General features: G+C 42.3%; 36 non-coding genes across 36 annotated transcripts; all 36 read right to left on the bottom strand.

The window, feature by feature from the left end:
- Positions 1–479: 479 nt before the first annotated feature.
- On the bottom strand, positions 480–561 carry Trnas-gcu (transfer RNA serine (anticodon GCU)). The gene has a single exon. It is a non-coding gene; the product is annotated as a tRNA-Ser (tRNA).
- Positions 562–963: 402 nt separating this feature from the next.
- Positions 964–1045, bottom strand: Trnas-gcu (transfer RNA serine (anticodon GCU)). Its single transcript has one exon. It is a non-coding gene; the product is annotated as a tRNA-Ser (tRNA).
- Positions 1046–1629: 584 nt separating this feature from the next.
- Trnal-uaa (transfer RNA leucine (anticodon UAA)) lies at positions 1630–1712 on the bottom strand. Its single transcript has one exon. It is a non-coding gene; the product is annotated as a tRNA-Leu (tRNA).
- Positions 1713–2112: 400 nt separating this feature from the next.
- On the bottom strand, positions 2113–2195 carry Trnal-uaa (transfer RNA leucine (anticodon UAA)). Its single transcript has one exon. It is a non-coding gene; the product is annotated as a tRNA-Leu (tRNA).
- A 111-nt stretch (positions 2196–2306) lies between these two features.
- On the bottom strand, positions 2307–2388 carry Trnas-gcu (transfer RNA serine (anticodon GCU)). The gene has a single exon. It is a non-coding gene; the product is annotated as a tRNA-Ser (tRNA).
- A 402-nt stretch (positions 2389–2790) lies between these two features.
- Trnas-gcu (transfer RNA serine (anticodon GCU)) lies at positions 2791–2872 on the bottom strand. The gene has a single exon. It is a non-coding gene; the product is annotated as a tRNA-Ser (tRNA).
- Positions 2873–3939: 1067 nt separating this feature from the next.
- Trnal-uaa (transfer RNA leucine (anticodon UAA)) lies at positions 3940–4022 on the bottom strand. The gene has a single exon. It is a non-coding gene; the product is annotated as a tRNA-Leu (tRNA).
- A 293-nt stretch (positions 4023–4315) lies between these two features.
- On the bottom strand, positions 4316–4398 carry Trnal-uaa (transfer RNA leucine (anticodon UAA)). The gene has a single exon. It is a non-coding gene; the product is annotated as a tRNA-Leu (tRNA).
- Positions 4399–4509: 111 nt separating this feature from the next.
- Positions 4510–4591, bottom strand: Trnas-gcu (transfer RNA serine (anticodon GCU)). The gene has a single exon. It is a non-coding gene; the product is annotated as a tRNA-Ser (tRNA).
- A 402-nt stretch (positions 4592–4993) lies between these two features.
- Positions 4994–5075, bottom strand: Trnas-gcu (transfer RNA serine (anticodon GCU)). The gene has a single exon. It is a non-coding gene; the product is annotated as a tRNA-Ser (tRNA).
- Positions 5076–5659: 584 nt separating this feature from the next.
- Positions 5660–5742, bottom strand: Trnal-uaa (transfer RNA leucine (anticodon UAA)). Its single transcript has one exon. It is a non-coding gene; the product is annotated as a tRNA-Leu (tRNA).
- Positions 5743–6336: 594 nt separating this feature from the next.
- Positions 6337–6418, bottom strand: Trnas-gcu (transfer RNA serine (anticodon GCU)). The gene has a single exon. It is a non-coding gene; the product is annotated as a tRNA-Ser (tRNA).
- A 402-nt stretch (positions 6419–6820) lies between these two features.
- Positions 6821–6902, bottom strand: Trnas-gcu (transfer RNA serine (anticodon GCU)). Its single transcript has one exon. It is a non-coding gene; the product is annotated as a tRNA-Ser (tRNA).
- A 691-nt stretch (positions 6903–7593) lies between these two features.
- On the bottom strand, positions 7594–7676 carry Trnai-uau (transfer RNA isoleucine (anticodon UAU)). Its single transcript has one exon. It is a non-coding gene; the product is annotated as a tRNA-Ile (tRNA).
- Positions 7677–8075: 399 nt separating this feature from the next.
- Trnal-uaa (transfer RNA leucine (anticodon UAA)) lies at positions 8076–8158 on the bottom strand. The gene has a single exon. It is a non-coding gene; the product is annotated as a tRNA-Leu (tRNA).
- A 399-nt stretch (positions 8159–8557) lies between these two features.
- Positions 8558–8640, bottom strand: Trnal-uaa (transfer RNA leucine (anticodon UAA)). The gene has a single exon. It is a non-coding gene; the product is annotated as a tRNA-Leu (tRNA).
- Positions 8641–9234: 594 nt separating this feature from the next.
- On the bottom strand, positions 9235–9316 carry Trnas-gcu (transfer RNA serine (anticodon GCU)). Its single transcript has one exon. It is a non-coding gene; the product is annotated as a tRNA-Ser (tRNA).
- Positions 9317–9524: 208 nt separating this feature from the next.
- Positions 9525–9607, bottom strand: Trnal-uaa (transfer RNA leucine (anticodon UAA)). The gene has a single exon. It is a non-coding gene; the product is annotated as a tRNA-Leu (tRNA).
- Positions 9608–10201: 594 nt separating this feature from the next.
- Positions 10202–10283, bottom strand: Trnas-gcu (transfer RNA serine (anticodon GCU)). The gene has a single exon. It is a non-coding gene; the product is annotated as a tRNA-Ser (tRNA).
- A 402-nt stretch (positions 10284–10685) lies between these two features.
- Positions 10686–10767, bottom strand: Trnas-gcu (transfer RNA serine (anticodon GCU)). The gene has a single exon. It is a non-coding gene; the product is annotated as a tRNA-Ser (tRNA).
- Positions 10768–11459: 692 nt separating this feature from the next.
- On the bottom strand, positions 11460–11542 carry Trnai-uau (transfer RNA isoleucine (anticodon UAU)). Its single transcript has one exon. It is a non-coding gene; the product is annotated as a tRNA-Ile (tRNA).
- An 884-nt stretch (positions 11543–12426) lies between these two features.
- Positions 12427–12509, bottom strand: Trnal-uaa (transfer RNA leucine (anticodon UAA)). Its single transcript has one exon. It is a non-coding gene; the product is annotated as a tRNA-Leu (tRNA).
- Positions 12510–13105: 596 nt separating this feature from the next.
- Trnas-gcu (transfer RNA serine (anticodon GCU)) lies at positions 13106–13187 on the bottom strand. The gene has a single exon. It is a non-coding gene; the product is annotated as a tRNA-Ser (tRNA).
- A 402-nt stretch (positions 13188–13589) lies between these two features.
- On the bottom strand, positions 13590–13671 carry Trnas-gcu (transfer RNA serine (anticodon GCU)). Its single transcript has one exon. It is a non-coding gene; the product is annotated as a tRNA-Ser (tRNA).
- Positions 13672–13879: 208 nt separating this feature from the next.
- Positions 13880–13962, bottom strand: Trnal-uaa (transfer RNA leucine (anticodon UAA)). Its single transcript has one exon. It is a non-coding gene; the product is annotated as a tRNA-Leu (tRNA).
- A 111-nt stretch (positions 13963–14073) lies between these two features.
- Positions 14074–14155, bottom strand: Trnas-gcu (transfer RNA serine (anticodon GCU)). Its single transcript has one exon. It is a non-coding gene; the product is annotated as a tRNA-Ser (tRNA).
- Positions 14156–15220: 1065 nt separating this feature from the next.
- On the bottom strand, positions 15221–15303 carry Trnal-uaa (transfer RNA leucine (anticodon UAA)). Its single transcript has one exon. It is a non-coding gene; the product is annotated as a tRNA-Leu (tRNA).
- A 400-nt stretch (positions 15304–15703) lies between these two features.
- On the bottom strand, positions 15704–15786 carry Trnal-uaa (transfer RNA leucine (anticodon UAA)). Its single transcript has one exon. It is a non-coding gene; the product is annotated as a tRNA-Leu (tRNA).
- A 111-nt stretch (positions 15787–15897) lies between these two features.
- Trnas-gcu (transfer RNA serine (anticodon GCU)) lies at positions 15898–15979 on the bottom strand. Its single transcript has one exon. It is a non-coding gene; the product is annotated as a tRNA-Ser (tRNA).
- A 208-nt stretch (positions 15980–16187) lies between these two features.
- Positions 16188–16270, bottom strand: Trnal-uaa (transfer RNA leucine (anticodon UAA)). Its single transcript has one exon. It is a non-coding gene; the product is annotated as a tRNA-Leu (tRNA).
- A 111-nt stretch (positions 16271–16381) lies between these two features.
- Positions 16382–16463, bottom strand: Trnas-gcu (transfer RNA serine (anticodon GCU)). The gene has a single exon. It is a non-coding gene; the product is annotated as a tRNA-Ser (tRNA).
- Positions 16464–17154: 691 nt separating this feature from the next.
- Trnai-uau (transfer RNA isoleucine (anticodon UAU)) lies at positions 17155–17237 on the bottom strand. The gene has a single exon. It is a non-coding gene; the product is annotated as a tRNA-Ile (tRNA).
- A 111-nt stretch (positions 17238–17348) lies between these two features.
- Positions 17349–17430, bottom strand: Trnas-gcu (transfer RNA serine (anticodon GCU)). Its single transcript has one exon. It is a non-coding gene; the product is annotated as a tRNA-Ser (tRNA).
- A 205-nt stretch (positions 17431–17635) lies between these two features.
- On the bottom strand, positions 17636–17718 carry Trnal-uaa (transfer RNA leucine (anticodon UAA)). The gene has a single exon. It is a non-coding gene; the product is annotated as a tRNA-Leu (tRNA).
- A 594-nt stretch (positions 17719–18312) lies between these two features.
- Positions 18313–18394, bottom strand: Trnas-gcu (transfer RNA serine (anticodon GCU)). The gene has a single exon. It is a non-coding gene; the product is annotated as a tRNA-Ser (tRNA).
- Positions 18395–18600: 206 nt separating this feature from the next.
- Trnal-uaa (transfer RNA leucine (anticodon UAA)) lies at positions 18601–18683 on the bottom strand. The gene has a single exon. It is a non-coding gene; the product is annotated as a tRNA-Leu (tRNA).
- Between the last annotated feature and the right edge of the window lie 156 nt (positions 18684–18839).

Raw genomic sequence — 18839 nt, 5'->3', positions numbered from 1 at the left:
GGGGCAATTTGATGGCCTAATGATAATACGAAATCAATGGATTAGCAGTCCATCGCCTTAACCACTCGGCCACCTCGTCCAGACGAAGGCATACTTTCCAATTCAAGCAGTGTGTTTGATGTACGAAATACTCCACTTGAAAATAAATCTTGTCATTCAGCAGAAATTTGACAAACATCTCTGTACAAAATGTAAGATAAATGTACAATTTCGTCAGTTTTCCACTCCAGCACACATCAGATCGATAGCACTCATGCAGAACATGCAACGAAAATAACAACAATTTACTGGGTGTAGGGTTAGAACCCACGCGGACAACTGTCCATTGGAACTTAAGTCCAACGCCTTAACCACTCGGCCAACCCAGTGACTATCAAGGGCAATTTGATTGTCAAATGATAATACGAAATCCAATCACGAACTCTTAAAACTTAACATAGTGCAAGATTTAACAACCAAAATGAGTACCAAAGATGACACGACGAGGATGGGATTCGAACCCACGCGTGCAGAGCACAATGGATTAGCAGTCCATCGCCTTAACCACTCGGCCACCTCGTCCAGACGAAGGCCAATTTTCCAATTAAAGCAGTGTGTTTGATGTACGAAATACTCCACTTGAAAATAAATCTTGTCATTCAGCAGAAATTTGACAAACATCTCTGTACAAAATGTAAGATAAATGTACAATTTCGTCAGTCTTTTCCATTCGAGCACACATCAGATCGATAGCACTCATGCAGAATATGCAACGAAAATAACAACAGTTTACTTGGTGTGCTGTTGGAACCCACGCGGACAACTGTCCATTGGAACTTAAGTCCAACGCCTTAACCACTCGGCCAACCCAGTGACTATCAAGGGCAATTTGATTGCCAAATCATAATACGAAATCCAATCACGAACTCTTAAAACTTAACATAGGGACAGATTAAACAACCAAAAAGAGTACCAAAGATGATACGACGAGGATGGGATTCGAACCCACGCGTGCAGAGCACAATGGATTAGCAGTCCATCGCCTTAACCACTCGGCCACCTCGTCCGGACGAAGGTCCATTTTCCAATTAAAGCAATGTGTTTGATGTACGAAATACTCCACTTGAAAATAAATGTTGTCATTCAGCAGAAATTTGACAAACATCTCAGTACAAAATGAAATACAAATGTACAATTTCGTCAGTCTTCTCCACTCGAGCACACATCAGATCGATAGCAGTCGTGCAGAATATGCAACGAAAATAATGACAATTTACTGGGTGTGGGGTTCGAACGCAGGCGGACAACTGTCCATTGGAACTTAAGTCCAACGCCTTAACCACTCGGCCAACCCAGTGACGATCAAGGGCAATTTGATGGCCTAATGATAATACGAAATCAATGGATTAGCAGTCCATCGCCTTAACCACTCGGCCACCTCGTCCAGACGAAGGCATACTTTCCAATTCAAGCAGTGTGTTTGATGTACGAGATACTCCACTTGAAAATAAATGTTGTCTTTCAGCAGAAATTTGACAAACATCTCTGTACAAAATGTAAGATAAATGTACAATTTCGTCAGTTTTCCACTCCAGCACACATCAGATCGATAGCACTCATGCAGAACATGCAACAAAAATAACAACAATTTACTGGGTGTGGGGTTCGAACCCACGCGGACAACTGTCCATTGGAACTTAAATCCAACGCCTTAACCACTCGGCCAACCCAGTGACTATCAAGGGCAATTTGATTGTCAAATGATAATACGAAATCCAATCACGAACTCTTAAAACTTAACATAGGGCCAGATTAAACAACCAAAAAGAGTACCAAAGATGATACGACGAGGATGGGACTCGAACCCACGCGTGCAGAGCGCAATGGATTAGCAGTGCATCGCCTTAACACTCGGCAACTTTGACCCGACGAAGGCCAATTTTCCAATTAAAGCAATGTGTTTGATGTACGAAATACTCCACTTACAAATAAATCTTGTCATTCAGCAGAAATTTGACAAACATCTCAGTACAAAATGAAATACAAATGTACAATTTCGTCAGTCTTTTCCACTCGAGCACACATCAGATCGATAGCAGTGGTGCAGAATATGCAACGAAAATAACAACATTTTACTGGGTGTGGGATTCGAACCCACGCGGACAACTGTCCATTGGAACTTAAGTCCAACGCCTTAACCACTCGGCCAACCCAGTGACGATTAAGGGCAATTTGATTGCCCAATGATAATACGAAATCCAATCACGAATTCTCAAAACTTAACATAGTGCAAGATTTAACAACCAAAAAGAGTACCAAAGATGACACGACGAGGATGGGATTCGAACCCACGCGTGCAGAGCACAATGGATTAGCAGTCCATCGCCTTAACCACTCGGCCACCTCGTCCAGACGAAGGCCAATTTTCCAATTAAAGCAATGTGTTTGATGTACGAAATACTCCACTTGAAAATAAATGTTGTCATTCAGCAGAAATTTGACAAACATCTCTGTACAAAATGAAATACAAATGTACAATTTCGTCAGTCTTTTCCACTCGAGCACACATCAGATCGATAGCAGTCGTGCAGAATATGCAACGAAAATAACAACAGTTTACTTGGTGTGGGGTTCGAACCCACGCGGACAACTGTCCATTGGAACTTAAGTCAAACGGCTTAACCACTCGGCCAACCCAGTGACTATCAAGGGCAATTTGATTGCCAAATGATAATACGAAATCCAATCACGAACTCTTAAAACTTAACATAGGGCCAGATTAAACAACCAAAAATAGTACCAAAGATGATACGACGAGGATGGGATTCGAACCCACGCGTGCAGAGCACAATGGATTAGCAGTCCATCGCCTTAACCACTCGGCCACCTCGTCCGGACGAAGGTCCATTTTCGAATTAAAGCAATGTGTTTGATGTACGAAATACTCCACTTACAAATAAATGTTGTCATTCAGCAGAAATTTGACAAACATCTCTGTACAAAATGTAAGATAAATGTACAATTTCGTCAGTCTTTTCCACTCGAGCACACATCAGATCGATAGCAGTGGTGCAGAATATGCAACGAAAATAACAACATTTTACTGGGTGTGGGGTTCGAACCTACGCGGACAACTGTCCATTGGAACTTAAGTCCAACGCCTTAACCACTCGGCCAACCCAGTGACGATCAAGGGCAATTTGATTACCACATGATAATACGAAATCCAATCACGAACTCTTAAAACTTAACATAGGGCCAGATTAAACAACCAAAAAGAGTACCAAAGTTGATACGACGAGAATGGGATTCGAACCCACGCGTGCAGAGCACAATGGGTTAGCAGTACATCGACTTAACACTCGGCAACTTTGACCCGACGAAGGCCAATTTTCCAATTAAAGCAATTTGTTTGATGTACGAAATACTCCACTTGAAAATAAATCTTGTCATTAAGCAGAAGTTTGACAAACATCTCAGTACAAAATGAAATACAAATGTACAATTTCGTCACTCTTTTCCACTCGAGCACACATCAGATCGATAGCAGTCGTGCAGAATATGCAACGAAAATAATGACAATTTACTGGGTGTGGGGTTCGAACGCAGGCGGACAACTGTCCATTGGAACTTAAGTCCAACGCCTTAACCACTCGGCCAACCCAGTGACGATCAGGGGCAATTTGATGGCCTAATGATAATACGAAATCAATGGATTAGCAGTCCATCGCCTTAACCACTCGGCCACCTCGTCCAGACGAAGGCATACTTTCCAATTCAAGCAGTGTGTTTGATGTACGAAATACTCCACTTGAAAATAAATGTTGTCATTCAGCAGAAATTTGACAAACATCTCTGTACAAAATGTAAGATAAATGTACAATTTCGTCAGTTTTCCACTCCAGCACACATCAGATCGATAGCACTCATGCAGAACATGCAACAAAAATAACAACAATTTACTGGGTGTGGGGTTCGAACCCACGCGGACAACTGTCCATTGGAACTTAAGTCCAACGCCTTAACCACTCGGCCAACCCAGTGACGATCAGGGGCAATTTGATGGCCTAATGATAATACGAAATCAATGGATTAGCAGTCCATCGCCTTAACCACTCGGCCACCTCGTCCAGACGAAGGCATACTTTCCAATTCAAGCAGTGTGTTTGATGTACGAAATACTCCACTTGAAAATAAATGTTGTCATTCAGCAGAAATTTGACAAACATCTCTGTACAAAATGTAAGATAAATGTACAATTTCGTCAGTTTTCCACTCCAGCACACATCAGATCGATAGCACTCATGCAGAACATGCAACAAAAATAACAACAATTTACTGGGTGTGGGGTTCGAACCCACGCGGACAACTGTCCATTGGAACTTAAGTCCAACGCCTTAACCACTCGGCCAACCCAGTGACTATCAAGGGCAATTTGATTGTCAAATGATAATACGAAATCCAATCACGAACTCTTAAAACTTAACATAGTGCAAGATTTAACAACCAAAATGAGTACCAAAGATGACACGACGAGGATGGGATTCGAACTCACGCGTGCAGAGCACAATGGATTAGCAGTCCATCGCCTTAACCACTCGGCCACCTCGTCCAGACGAAGGCCAATTTTCCAATTAAAGCAGTGTGTTTGATGTACGAAATACTCCACTTGAAAATAAATGTTGTCATTCAGCAGAAATTTGACAAACATCTCTGTACAAAATGTAAGATAAATGTACAATTTCGTCAGTCTTTTCCACTCGAGCACACATCAGATCGATAGCACTCATGCAGAATATGCAACGAAAATAACAACAGTTTACTTGGTGTGCTGTTGGAACCCACGCGGACAACTGTCCATTGGAACTTAAGTCCAACGCCTTAACCACTCGGCCAACCCAGTGACTATCAAGGGCAATTTGATTGCCAAATGATAATACGAAATCCAATCACGAACTCTTAAAACTTAACATAGGGACAGATTAAACAACCAAAAAGAGTACCAAAGATGATACGACGAGGATGGGATTCGAACCCACGCGTGCAGAGCACAATGGATTAGCAGTCCATCGCCTTAACCACTCGGCCACCTCGTCCGGACGAAGGTCCATTTTCGAATTAAAGCAATGTGTTTGATGTACGAAATACTCCACTTGAAAATAAATGTTGTCATTCAGCAGAAATTTGACAAACATCTCAGTACAAAATGAAATACAAATGTACAATTTCGTCAGTCTTCTCCACTCGAGCACACATCAGATCGATAGCAGTCGTGCAGAATATGCAACGAAAATAATGACAATTTACTGGGTGTGGGGTTCGAACGCAGGCGGACAACTGTCCATTGGAACTTAAGTCCAACGCCTTAACCACTCGGCCAACCCAGTGACGATCAGGGGCAATTTGATGGCCTAATGATAATACGAAATCAATGGATTAGCAGTCCATCGCCTTAACCACTCGGCCACCTCGTCCAGACGAAGGCATACTTTCCAATTCAAGCAGTGTGTTTGATGTACGAGATACTCCACTTGAAAATAAATGTTGTCATTCAGCAGAAATTTGACAAACATCTCGGTACAAAATGTAAGATAAATGTACAATTTCGTCAGTTTTCCACTCCAGCACACATCAGATCGATAGCACTCATGCAGAACATGCAACAAAAATAACAACCATTTACTGGGTGTGGGGTTCGAACCCACGCGGACAACTGTCCATTGGAACTTAAATCCAACGCCTTAACCACTCGGCCAACCCAGTGACTATCAAGGGCAATTTGATTGTCAAATGATAATACGAAATCCAATCACGAACTCTTAAAACTTAACATAGGGCCAGATTAAACAACCAAAAAGAGTACCAAAGATGATACGACGAGGATGGGACTCGAACCCACGCGTGCAGAGCGCAATGGATTAGCAGTGCATCGCCTTAACACTCGGCAACTTTGACCCGACGAAGGCCAATTTTCCAATTAAAGCAATGTGTTTGATGTACGAAATACTCCACTTACAAATAAATCTTGTCATTCAGCAGAAGTTTGACAAACATCTCAGTACAAAATGAAATACAAATGTACAATTTCGTCAGTCTTTTCCACTCGAGCACACATCAGATCGATAGCAGTGGTGCAGAATACGCAACGAAAATAACAACATTTTACTGGGTTTGGGATTCGAACCCACGCGGACAACTGTCCATTGGAACTTAAGTCCAACGCCTTAACCACTCGGCCAACCCAGTGACGATTAAGGGCAATTTGATTGCCCAATGATAATACGAAATCCAATCACGAATTCTCAAAACTTAACATAGTGCAAGATTTAACAACCAAAAAAAGTACCAAAGATGACACGACGAGGATGGGATTCGAACCCACGCGTGCAGAGCACAATGGATTAGCAGTCCATCGCCTTAACCACTCGGCCACCTGGTCCAGACGAAGGCCAATTTTCCAATTAAAGCAATGTGTTTGATGTACGAAATACTCCACTTGAAAATAAATGTTGTCATTCAGCAGAAATTTGACAAACATCTCTGTACAAAATGAAATACAAATGTACAATTTCGTCAGTCTTTTCCACTCGAGCACACATCAGATCGATAGCAGTCGTGCAGAATATGCAACGAAAATAACAACAGTTTACTTGGTGTGGGGTTCGAACCCACGCGGACAACTGTCCATTGGAACTTAAGTCAAATGGCTTAACCACTCGGCCAACCCAGTGACTATCAAGGGCAATTTGATTGCCAAATCATAATACGAAATCCAATCACGAACTCTTAAAACTTAACATAGGGCCAGATTAAACAACCAAAAATAGTACCAAAGATGATACGACGAGGATGGGATTCGAACCCACGCGTGCAGAGCACAATGGATTAGCAGTCCATCGCCTTAACCACTCGGCCACCTCGTACGGACGAAGGTCCATTTTCGAATTAAAGCAATGTGTTTGATGTACGAAATACTCCACTTACAAATAAATGTTGTCATTCAGCAGAAATTTGACAAACATCTCTGTACAAAATGTAAGATAAATGTACAATTTCGTCAGTCTTTTCCACTCGAGCACACATCAGATCGATAGCAGTGGTGCAGAATATGCAAAGAAAATAACAACATTTTACTGGGTGTGGGGTTCGAACCTACGCGGACAACTGTCCATTGGAACTTAAGTCCAACGCCTTAACCACTCGGCCAACCCAGTGACGATCAAGGGCAATTTGATTACCAAATGATAATACGAAATCCAATCACGAACTCTTAAAACTTAACATAGGGCCAGATTAAACAACCAAAAAGAGTACCAAAGTTGATACGACGAGGCTGGGATTCGAACCCACGCGTGCAGAGCACAATGGGTTAGCAGTACATCGATTTAACACTCGGCAACTTTGACCCGACGAAGGCCAATTTTCCAATTAAAGCAATTTGTTTGATGTACGAAATACTCCACTTGAAAATAAATCTTGTCATTAAGCAGAAGTTTGACAAACATCTCAGTACAAAATGAAATACAAATGTACAATTTCGTCACTCTTTTCCACTCGAGCACACATCAGATCGATAGCAGTCGTGCAGAATATGCAACGGAAATAATGACAATTTACTGGGTGTGGGATTCGAACCCACGCGGACAACTGTCCATTGGAACATAAGTCCAACGCCTTAACCACTCGGCCAACCCAGTGACGATCAAGGGCAATTTGATGGCCTAATGATAATACGACATCCAATCACGAATTCTCAAAACTTAACATAGGGCAAGAATTAAACAACCAAAAAAAGTGCCAAAGATGATACGACGAGGATGGGATTCGAACCCACGCGTGCAGAGCACAATGGATTAGCAGTCCATCGCCTTAAGCACTCGTCCACCTCGTCCGGACGAAGGTCCATTTTCGAATTCAAGCAATGTGTTTGATGTACGAAATACTCCACTTGAAAATAAATGTTGTCATTCAGCAGAAATTTGACAAACATCTCTGTACAAAATGTAAGATAAATGTACAATTTCGTCGGTTTTCCACTCGAGCACACATGAGATCGATGGCACTCATGCAGAACATGCAACAAAATAACAACTATTTACTGGGTGTGGGGTTCGAACCCACGCGGAAAACTGTCCATTGGAACTTAAGTCCAACGCCTTAACCACTCGGCCAACCCAGTGACTTCAAGGGGAATTTGATTGCCAAATGATAATACGAATTCCAATCACGAACTCTTAAAACATAACATAGGGCCAGATTAAACAACCAAAAAGAGTACCAAAGATGATACGACGAGGATGGGACTGGAACCCACGCGGGCAGAGCACAATGGGTTAGCAGTCTATCGCCTTAACACTCGGCAACTTTGACCCGACGAAGGCCAATTTTCCAATTAAAGCAATGTGTTTGATGTACGAAATACTCCACTTACAAATAAATCTTGTCATTCAGCAGAAGTTTGACAAACATCTCAGTACAAAATGAAATACAAATGTACAATTTCGTCAGTCTTCTCCACTCGAGCACACATCAGATCGATAGCAGTCGTGCAGAATATGCAACGAAAATAACAACAATTTACTGGGTGTGGGGTTCGAACCCACGCGGACAACTGTCCATTGGAACTTAAGTCCAACGCCTTAACCACTCGGCCAACCCAGTGACTATCAAGGGCAATTTGATTATCAAATGATAATACGAAATCCAATCACGAACTCTTAAAACTTAACATAGGGCCAGATTAAACAACCAAAAAGAGTACCAAAGATGATACGACGAGGATGGGACTCGAACCCACGCGTGCAGAGCGCAATGGATTAGCAGTAAATCGCCTTAACACTCGGCAACTTTGACCCGACGAAGGCCAATTTTCCAATTAAAGCAATGTGTTTGATGTACGAAATACTCCACTTACAAATAAATCTTGTCATTCAGCAGAAGTTTGACAAACATCTCAGTACAAAATGAAATACAAATGTACAATTTCGTCAGTCTTTTCCACTCGAGCACACATAAGATCGATAGCAGTCGTGCAGAATATGCAACGAAAATAACAACATTTTACTGGGTGTGGGGTTCGAACGCAGGCAGACAAATGTCCATTGGAACTTAAGTCCAACGCCTTAACCACTCGGCCAACCCAGTGACGATTAAGGGCAATTTGATTGCCCAATGATAATACGAAATCCAATCACGAATTCTCAAAACTTAACATAGTGCAAGATTTAACAACCAAAAAGAGTACCAAAGATGACACGACGAGGATGGGATTCGAACCCACGCGTGCAGAGCACAATGGATTAGCAGTCCATCGCCTTAACCACTCGGCCACCTCGTCCAGACGAAGGCCAATTTTCCAATTAAAGCAATGTGTTTGATGTACGAAATACTCCACTTACAAATAAATGTTGTCATTCAGCAGAAATTTGACAAACATCTCTGTACAAAATGAAATACAAATGTACAATTTCGTCAGTCTTTTCCACTCGAGCACACATCAGATCGATAGCAGTCGTGCAGAATATGCAACGAAAATAACAACAATTTACTGGGTGTGGGGTTCGAACCCACGCGGACAACTGTCCATTGGAACTTAAGTCCAACGCCTTAACCACTCGGCCAACCCAGTGACTATCAAGGGCAATTTGATTGTCAAATGATAATACGAAATCCAATCACGAACTCTTAAAACTTAACATAGGGCCAGATTAAACAACCAAAAAGAGTACCAAAGATGATACGACGAGGATGGGACTCGAACCCACGCGTGCAGAGCGCAATGGATTAGCAGTAAATCGCCTTAACACTCGGCAACTTTGACCCGACGAAGGCCAATTTTCGAATTCAAGCAATGTGTTTGATGTACGAAATACTCCACTTACAAATAAATCTTGTCATTCAGCAGAAGTTTGACAAACATCTCAGTACAAAATTAAATACAAATGTACAATTTCGTCAGTCTTTTCCACTCGAGCACACATAAGATCGATAGCAGTCGTGCAGAATATGCAACGAAAATAACAACATTTTACTGGGTGTGGGGTTCGAACGCAGGCAGACAAATGTCCATTGGAACTTAAGTCCAACGCCTTAACCACTCGGCCAACCCAGTGACGATTAAGGGCAATTTGATTGCCCAATGATAATACGAAATCCAATCACGAATTCTCAAAACTTAACATAGTGCAAGATTTAACAACCAAAAAGAGTACCAAAGATGACACGACGAGGATGGGATTCGAACCCACGCGTGCAGAGCACAATGGATTAGCAGTCCATCGCCTTAACCACTCGGCCACCTCGTCCAGACGAAGGCCAATTTTCCAATTAAAGCAATGTGTTTGATGTACGAAATACTCCACTTACAAATAAATGTTGTCATTCAGCAGAAATTTGACAAACATCTCTGTACAAAATGAAATACAAATGTACAATTTCGTCAGTCTTTTCCACTCGAGCACACATCAGATCGATAGCAGTCGTGCAGAATATGCAACGAAAATAACAACAGTTTACTTGGTGTGGGGTTCGAACCCACGCGGACAACTGTCCATTGGAACTTAAGTCAAACGGCTTAACCACTCGGCCAACCCAGTGACTATCAAGGACAATTTGATTGCCAAATCATAATACGAAATCCAATCACGAACTCTTAAAACTTAACATAGGGCCAGATTAAACAACCAAAAAGAGTACCAAAGATGATACGACGAGGATGGGATTCGAACCCACGCGTGCAGAGCACAATGGATTAGCAGTCCATCGCCTTAACCACTCGGCCACCTCGTCCGGACGAAGGTCCATTTTCGAATTAAAGCAATGTGTTTGATGTACGAAATACTCCACTTGAAAATAAATGTTGTCATTCAGCAGAAATTTGACAAACATCTCAGTAAAAAAATGTAAGATAAATGTACAATTTCGTCAGTCTTTTCCACTCGAGCACACATCAGATCGATAGCAGTGGTGCAGAATATGCAACGAAAATAACAACATTTTACTGGGTGTGGGGTTCGAACCTACGCGGACAACTGTCCATTGGAACTTAAGTCCAACGCCTTAACCACTCGGCCAACCCAGTGACGATCAAGGGCAATTTGATTACCACATGATAATACGAAATCCAATCACGAACTCTTAAAACTTAACATAGGGCCAGATTAAACAACCAAAAAGAGTATCAAAGTTGATACGACGAGGATGGGATTCGAACCCACGCGTGCAGAGCACAATGGGTTAGCAGTACATCGACTTAACACTCGGCAACTTTGACCCGACGAAGGCCAATTTTCCAATTAAAGCAATTTGGTTGATGTACGAAATACTCCACTTGAAAATAAATCTTGTCATTAAGCAGAAGTTTGACAAACATCTCAGTACAAAATGAAATACAAATGTACAATTTCGTCACTCTTTTCCACTCGAGCACACATCAGATCGATAGCAGTCGTGCAGAATATGCAACGGAAATAATGACAATTTACTGGGTGTGGGGTTCGAACCCACGCGGACAACTGTCCATTGGAACATAAGTCCAACGCCTTAACCACTCGGCCAACCCAGTGACGATCAAGGGCAATTTGATGGCCTAATGATAATACGAAATCCAATCACGAATTCTCAAAACTTAACATAGGGCAAGAATTAAACAACCAAAAAGAGTACCAAAGATGATACGACGAGGATGGGATTCGAACCCACGCGTGCAGAGCACAATGGATTAGCAGTCCATCACCTTAACACTCGGCAACTTTGACCCGACGAAGGCCAATTTTCCAATTAAAGCAATGTGTTTGATGTACGAAATACTCCACTTACAAATAAATCTTGTCATTCAGCAGAAGTTTGACAAACATCTCAGTACAAAATGAAATACAAATGTACAATTTCGTCAGTCTTCTCCACTCGAGCACACATCAGATCGATAGCAGTCGTGCAGAATATGCAACGAAAATAATGACAATTTACTGGGTGTGGGGTTCGAACGCAGGCGGTCAACTGTCCATTGGAACTTAAGTCCAACGCCTTAACCACTCGGCCAACCCAGTGACGATCAAGGGCAATTTGATTGTCAAATGATAATACGAAATCCAATCACGAATTCTCAAAACTTAACATAGGGCAAGAATTAAACAACCGAAAAAAGAGCCAAAGATGATACGACGAGGATGGGATTCGACCCCACGCGTGCAGAGCGCAATGGATTAGCAGTGCATCGCCTTAACCACTCGGCCACCTCGTCCGGACGATGGCCAATTTTCCAATTCAAGCAGTGTGTTTGATGTACGAAATACTCCACTTGAAAATAAATGTTGTCATTCAGCAGAAATTTGACAAACATCTCTGTACAAAATGTAAGATAAATGTACAATTTCGTCAGTTTTCCACTCGAGCACACATCAGATCGATCGCACTCATGCAGAACATGCAACAAAAATAACAACAATTTACTTGGTGTGGGGTTCGAACCCACGCGGACAACTGTCCATTGGAACTTAAGTCCAACGCCTTAACCACTCGGCCAACCCAGTGACTAACAAGGGCAATTTGATTGTCAAATTGTCAAATACGAAATCCAATCACGAACTCTTAAAACTTAACATACGGCCAGATTAAACAACCAAAAAGAGTACCAAAGACGATACGACGAGGATGGGACTCGAACCCACGCGTGCAGAGCGCAATGGATTAGCAGTGCATCGCCTTAACACTCGGCAACTTTGACCCGACGAAGGCCAATTTTCCAATTAAAGCAATGTGTTTGATGTACGAAATACTCCACTTACAAATAAATCTTGTCATTCAGTAGAAGTTTGACAAACATCTCAGTACAAAATGAAATGCAAATGTACAATTTCGTCAGTCTTTTCCACTCGAGCACACATCAGATCGATAGCAGTCGTGCAGAATATGCAACGAAAATAACAACAGTTTACTTGGTGTGGGGTTCGAACCCACGCGGACAACTGTCCATTGGAACTTAAGTCAAACGCCTTAACCACTCGGCCAACCCAGTGACGATCAAGGGCAATTTGATTGCCAAATCATAATACGAAATCCAATCACGAACTCTTAAAACTTAACATAGGGCAAGATTAAACAACCAAAAAGAGTACCAAAGATGATACGACGAGGATGGGATTCGAACCCACGCGTGCAGAGCACAATGGATTAGCAGGCCATCGCCTTAACCACTCGGCCACCTCGTCCAGACGAAGGCCAATTTTCCAATTCAAGCAGTGTGTTTGATGTACGAAATACTCCACTTGAAAATAAATGTTGTCATTCAGCAGAAGTTTGACAAACATCTCAGTACAAAATGAAATACAAATGTACAATTTCGTCAGTCTTTTCCACTCGAGCACACATCAGATCGTTAGCAGTGGTGCAGAATATGCAACGAAAATAACAACATTTTACTGGGTGTGGGGTTCGAACCCACGCGGACAACTGTCGATTGAAACTTAAGTCCAACGCCTTAACCACTCGGCCAACCCAGTGACGATTAAGGGCAATTTGATTGCCCAATGATAATACGAAATCCAATCACGAATTCTCAAAACTTAACATAGTGCAAGATTTAACAACCAAAAAGAGTACCAAAGATGACACGACGAGGATGGGATTCGAACCCACGCGTGCAGAGCACAATGGATTAGCAGTCCATCGCCTTAACCACTCGGCCACCTCGTCCGGACGAAGGCCAATTTTCCAATTCAAGCAGTGTGTTTGATGTACGAAATACTCCACTTGAAAATAAATGTTGTCATTCAGCAGAAGTTTGACAAACATCTCAGTACAAAATGAAATACAAATGTACAATTTCGTCAGTCTTTTCCACTCGAGCACACATCAGATCGATAGCAGTGGTGCAGAATATGCAACGAAAATAACAACATTTTACTGGGTGTGGGGTTCGAACCCACGCGGACAACTGTCCATTGGAACTTAAGTCCAACGCCTTAACCACTCGGCCAACCCAGTGACGATCAAGGGCAATTTGATTGCCCAATGATAATACGAAATCCAATCACGAATTCTCAAAACTTAACATAGTGCAAGATTTAACAACCAAAAAGAGTACCAAAGATGACACGACGAGGATGGGATTCGAACCCACGCGTGCAGAGCACAATGGATTAGCAGTCCATCGCCTTAACCACTCGGCCACCTCGTCCAGACGAAGGCCAATTTTCCAATTCAAGCAGTGTGTTTGATGTACGAAATACTCCACTTGAAAATAAATGTTGTCATTCAGCAGAAATTTGACAAACATCTCTGTACAAAATGTAAGATAAATGTACAATTTCGTCAGTTTTCCACTCCAGCACACATCAGATCGATAGCACTCATGCAGAACATGCAACAAAAATAACAACAATTTACTGGGTGTGGGGTTCGAACCCACGCGGACAACTGTCCATTGGAACTTAAGTCCAACGCCTTAACCACTCGGCCAACCGAGTGACTATCAAGGGCAATTTGATTGTCAAATGATAATACGAAATCCAATCACGAACTCTTAAAACTTAACATAGGGCCAGATTAAACAACCAAAAAGAGTACCAAAGATGATACGACGAGGATGGGACTCGAACCCACGCGTGCAGAGCGCAATGGATTAGCAGTGCATCGCCTTAACACTCGGCAACTTTGACCCGACGAAGGCCAATTTTCCAATTAAAGCAATGTGTTTGATGTACGAAATACTCCACTTACAAATAAATCTTGTCATTCAGCAGAAGTTTGACAAACATCTCAGTACAAAATGAAATACAAATGTACAATTTCGTCAGTCTTCTCCACTCGAGCACACATCAGATCGATAGCAGTCGTGCAGAATATGCAACGAAAATAATGACAATTTACTGGGTGTGGGGTTCGAACGCAGGCGGACAACTGTCCATTGGAACTTAAGTCCAACGCCTTAACCACTCGGCCAACCCAGTGACGATCCGGGGCAATTTGATGGCCTAATGATAATACGAAATCAATGGATTAGCAGTCCATCGCCTTAACCACTCGGCCACCTCGTCCGGACGAAGGCCAATTTTCCAATTCAAGCAGTGTGTTTGATGTACGAAATACTCCACTTACAAATAAATCTTGTCATTCAGCAGAAATTTGACAAACATCTCAGTACAAAATGTAAGATAAATGTACAATTTCGTCAGTTTTCCAGTCCAGCACACATCAGATCGATCGCACTCATGCAGAACATGCAACAAAAATAACAACAATTTACTTGGTGTGGGGTTCGAACCCACGCGGACAACTGTCCATTGGAACTTAAGTCCAACGCCTTAACCACTCGGCCAACCGAGTGACTATCAAGGGCAATTTGATTGTCAAATGATAATACGAAATCCAATCACGAACTCTTAAAACTTAACATAGGGCCAGATTAAACAACCAAAAAGAGTACCAAAGATGATACGACGAGGATGGGACTCGAACCCACGCGTGCAGAGCGCAATGGATTAGCAGTGCATCGCCTTAACACTCGGCAACTTTGACCCGACGAAGGCCAATTTTCCAATTAAAGCAATGTGTTTGATGTACGAAACACTCCACTTACAAATAAATGTTGTCATTCAGCAGAAGTTTGACAAACATCTCTGTACAAAATGAAATACAAATGTACAATTTCGTCAGTCTTTTCCACTCGAGCACACCTCAGATCGATAGCAGTGGTGCAGAATATGCAACGAAAATAACAACATTTTACTGGGTGTGGGGTTCGAACCCACGCGGACAACTGTCCATTGGAACTTAAGTCCAACGCCTTAACCACTCGGCCAACCCAGTGACGATTAAGGGCAATTTGATTGCCCAATGATAATACGAAATCCAATCACGAATTCTCAAAACTTAACATAGTGCAAGATTTAACAACCAAAAAGAGTACCAAAGATGACACGACGAGGATGGGATTCGAACCCACGCGTGCAGAGCACAATGGATTAGCAGTCCATCGCCTTAACCACTCGGCCAGCTCGTCCAGACAAAGGCCAATTTTCCAATTCAAGCAGTGTGTTTGATGTACGAAATACTCCACTTGAAAATAAATGTTGTCATTCAGCAGAAATTTGACAAACATCTCTGTACAAAATGAAATGCAAATGTACAATTTCGTCAGTCTTTTCCACTCGAGCACACATCAGATCGATAGCAGTCGTGCAGAATATGCAACGAAAATAACAACAGTTTACTTGGTGTGGGGTTCGAACCCACGCGGACAACTGTCCATTGGAACTTAAGTCCAACGCCTTAACCACTCGGCCAACCCAGTGACGATTAAGGGCAATTTGATTGCCCAATGATAATACGAAATCCAATCACGAATTCTCAAAACTTAACATAGTGCAAGATTTAACAACCAAAAAGAGTACCAAAGATGACACGACGAGGATGGGATTCGAACCCACGCGTGCAGAGCACAATGGATTAGCAGTCCATCGCCTTAACCACTCGGCCACCTCGTCCGGACGAAGGTCCATTTTCGAATTAAAGCAATGTGTTTGATGTACGAAATACTCCACTTGAAAATAAATGTTGTCATTCAGCAGAAATTTGACAAACATCTCAGTACAAAATGTAAGATAAATGTACAATTTCGTCAGTCTTTTCCACTCGAGCACACATCAGATCGATAGCAGTGGTGCAGAATATGCAACGAAAATAACAACATTTTACTGGGTGTGGGGTTCGAACCTACGCGGACAACTGTCCATTGGAACTTAAGTCCAACGCCTTAACCACTCGGCCAACCCAGTGACGATCAAGGGCAATTTGATTACCACATGATAATACGAAATCCAATCACGAACTCTTAAAACTTAACATAGGGCCAGATTAAACAACCAAAAAGAGTATCAAAGTTGATACGACGAGGATGGGATTCGAACCCACGCGTGCAGAGCACAATGGGTTAGCAGTACATCGACTTAACACTCGGCAACTTTGACCCGACGAAGGCCAATTTTCCAATTAAAGCAATTTGTTTGATGTACGAAATACTCCACTTGAAAATAAATCTTGTCATTAAGCAGAAGTTTGACAAACATCTCAGTACAAAATGAAATACAAATGTACAATTTCGTCACTCTTTTCCACTCGAGCACACATCAGATCGATAGCAGTCGTGCAGAATATGCAACGGAAATAATGACAATTTACTGGGTGTGGGGTTCGAACCCACGCGGACAACTGTCCATTGGAACATAAGTCCAACGCCTTAACCACTCGGCCAACCCAGTGACGATCAAGGGCAATTTGATTGCCCAATGATAATACGAAATCCAATCACGAATTCTCAAAACTTAACATAGTGCAAGATTTAACAACCAAAAAGAGTACCAAAGATGATACGACGAGGATGGGATTCGAACCCACGCGTGCAGAGCACAATGGATTAGCAGTCCATCACCTTAACCACTCGTCCACCTCGTCCGGACGAAGGTCCATTTTCGAATTAAAGCAATGTGTTTGATGTACGAAATACTCCACTTGAAAATAAATGTTGTCATTCAGCAGAAGTTTGACAAACATCTCTGTACAAAATGTAAGATAAATGTACAATTTCGTCGGTTTTCCACTCGAGCACATATGAGATCGATAGCACTCATGCAGAACATGCAACAAAATAACAACTATTTACTGGGTGTGGGGTTCGAACCCACGCGGACAACTGTCCATTGGAACTTAAGTCCAACGCCTTAACCACTCGGCCAACCCAGTGACTTCAAGGGGAATTTGATTGCCAAATGATCATACGAATTCCAATCACGAACTCTTAAAACATAACATAGGGCCAGATTAAACAACCAAAAAGAGTACCAAAGATGACACGACGAGGATGGGACTGGAACCCACGCGGGCAGAGCACAAAGGGTTAGCAGTCCATCGCCTTAACACTCGGCAACTTTGACCAGACGAAGGCCAATTTTCCAATTAAAGCAATGTGTTTGATGTACGAAATACTCCACTTACAAATAAATCTTGTCATTCAGCAGAAGTTTGACAAACATCTCAGTACAAAATGAAATACAAATGTACAATTTCGTCAGTCTTCTCCACTCGAGCACACATCAGATCGATAGCAGTCGTGCAGAATATGCAACGAAAATAATGACAATTTACTGGGTGTGGGGTTCGAACGCAGGCGGTCAACTGTCCATTGGAACTTAAGTCCAACGCCTTAACCACTCGGCCAACCCAGTGACGATCAAGGGCAATTTGATTGTCAAATGATAATACGAAATCCAATCACGAATTCTCAAAACTTAACATAGGGCAAGAATTAAACAACCGAAAAAAGAGCCAAAGATGATACGACGAGGATGGGATTCGAACCCACGCGTGCAGAGCGCAATGGATTAGCAGTGCATCGCCTTAACCACTCGGCCACCTCGTCCGGACGATGGCCAATTTTCCAATTCAAGCAGTGTGTTTGATGTACGAAATACTCCACTTGAAAATAAATGTTGTCATTCAGCAGAAATTTGACAAACATCTCTGTACAAAATGTAAGATAAATGTACAATTTCGTCAGTTTTCCACTCGAGCACACATCAGATCGATCGCACTCATGCAGAACATGCAACAAAAATAACAACAATTTACTTGGTGTGGGGTTCGAACCCACGCGGACAACTGTCCATTGGAACTTAAGTCCAACGCCTTAACCACTCGGCCAACCCAGTGACTAACAAGGGCAATTTGATTGTCAAATTGTCAAATACGAAATCCAATCACGAACTCTTAAAACTTAACATACGGCCAGATTAAACAACCAAAAAGAGTACCAAAGACGATACGACGAGGATGGGACTCGAACCCACGCGTGCAGAGCGCAATGG

This window comes from Phallusia mammillata, chromosome 4, assembly GCF_965637545.1.
Source record: "Phallusia mammillata chromosome 4, kaPhaMamm4.hap1.1, whole genome shotgun sequence".
Lineage (NCBI taxonomy): Eukaryota > Metazoa > Chordata > Ascidiacea > Phlebobranchia > Ascidiidae > Phallusia > Phallusia mammillata.
This window is presented reverse-complemented; position numbering and strand designations above follow the sequence as displayed.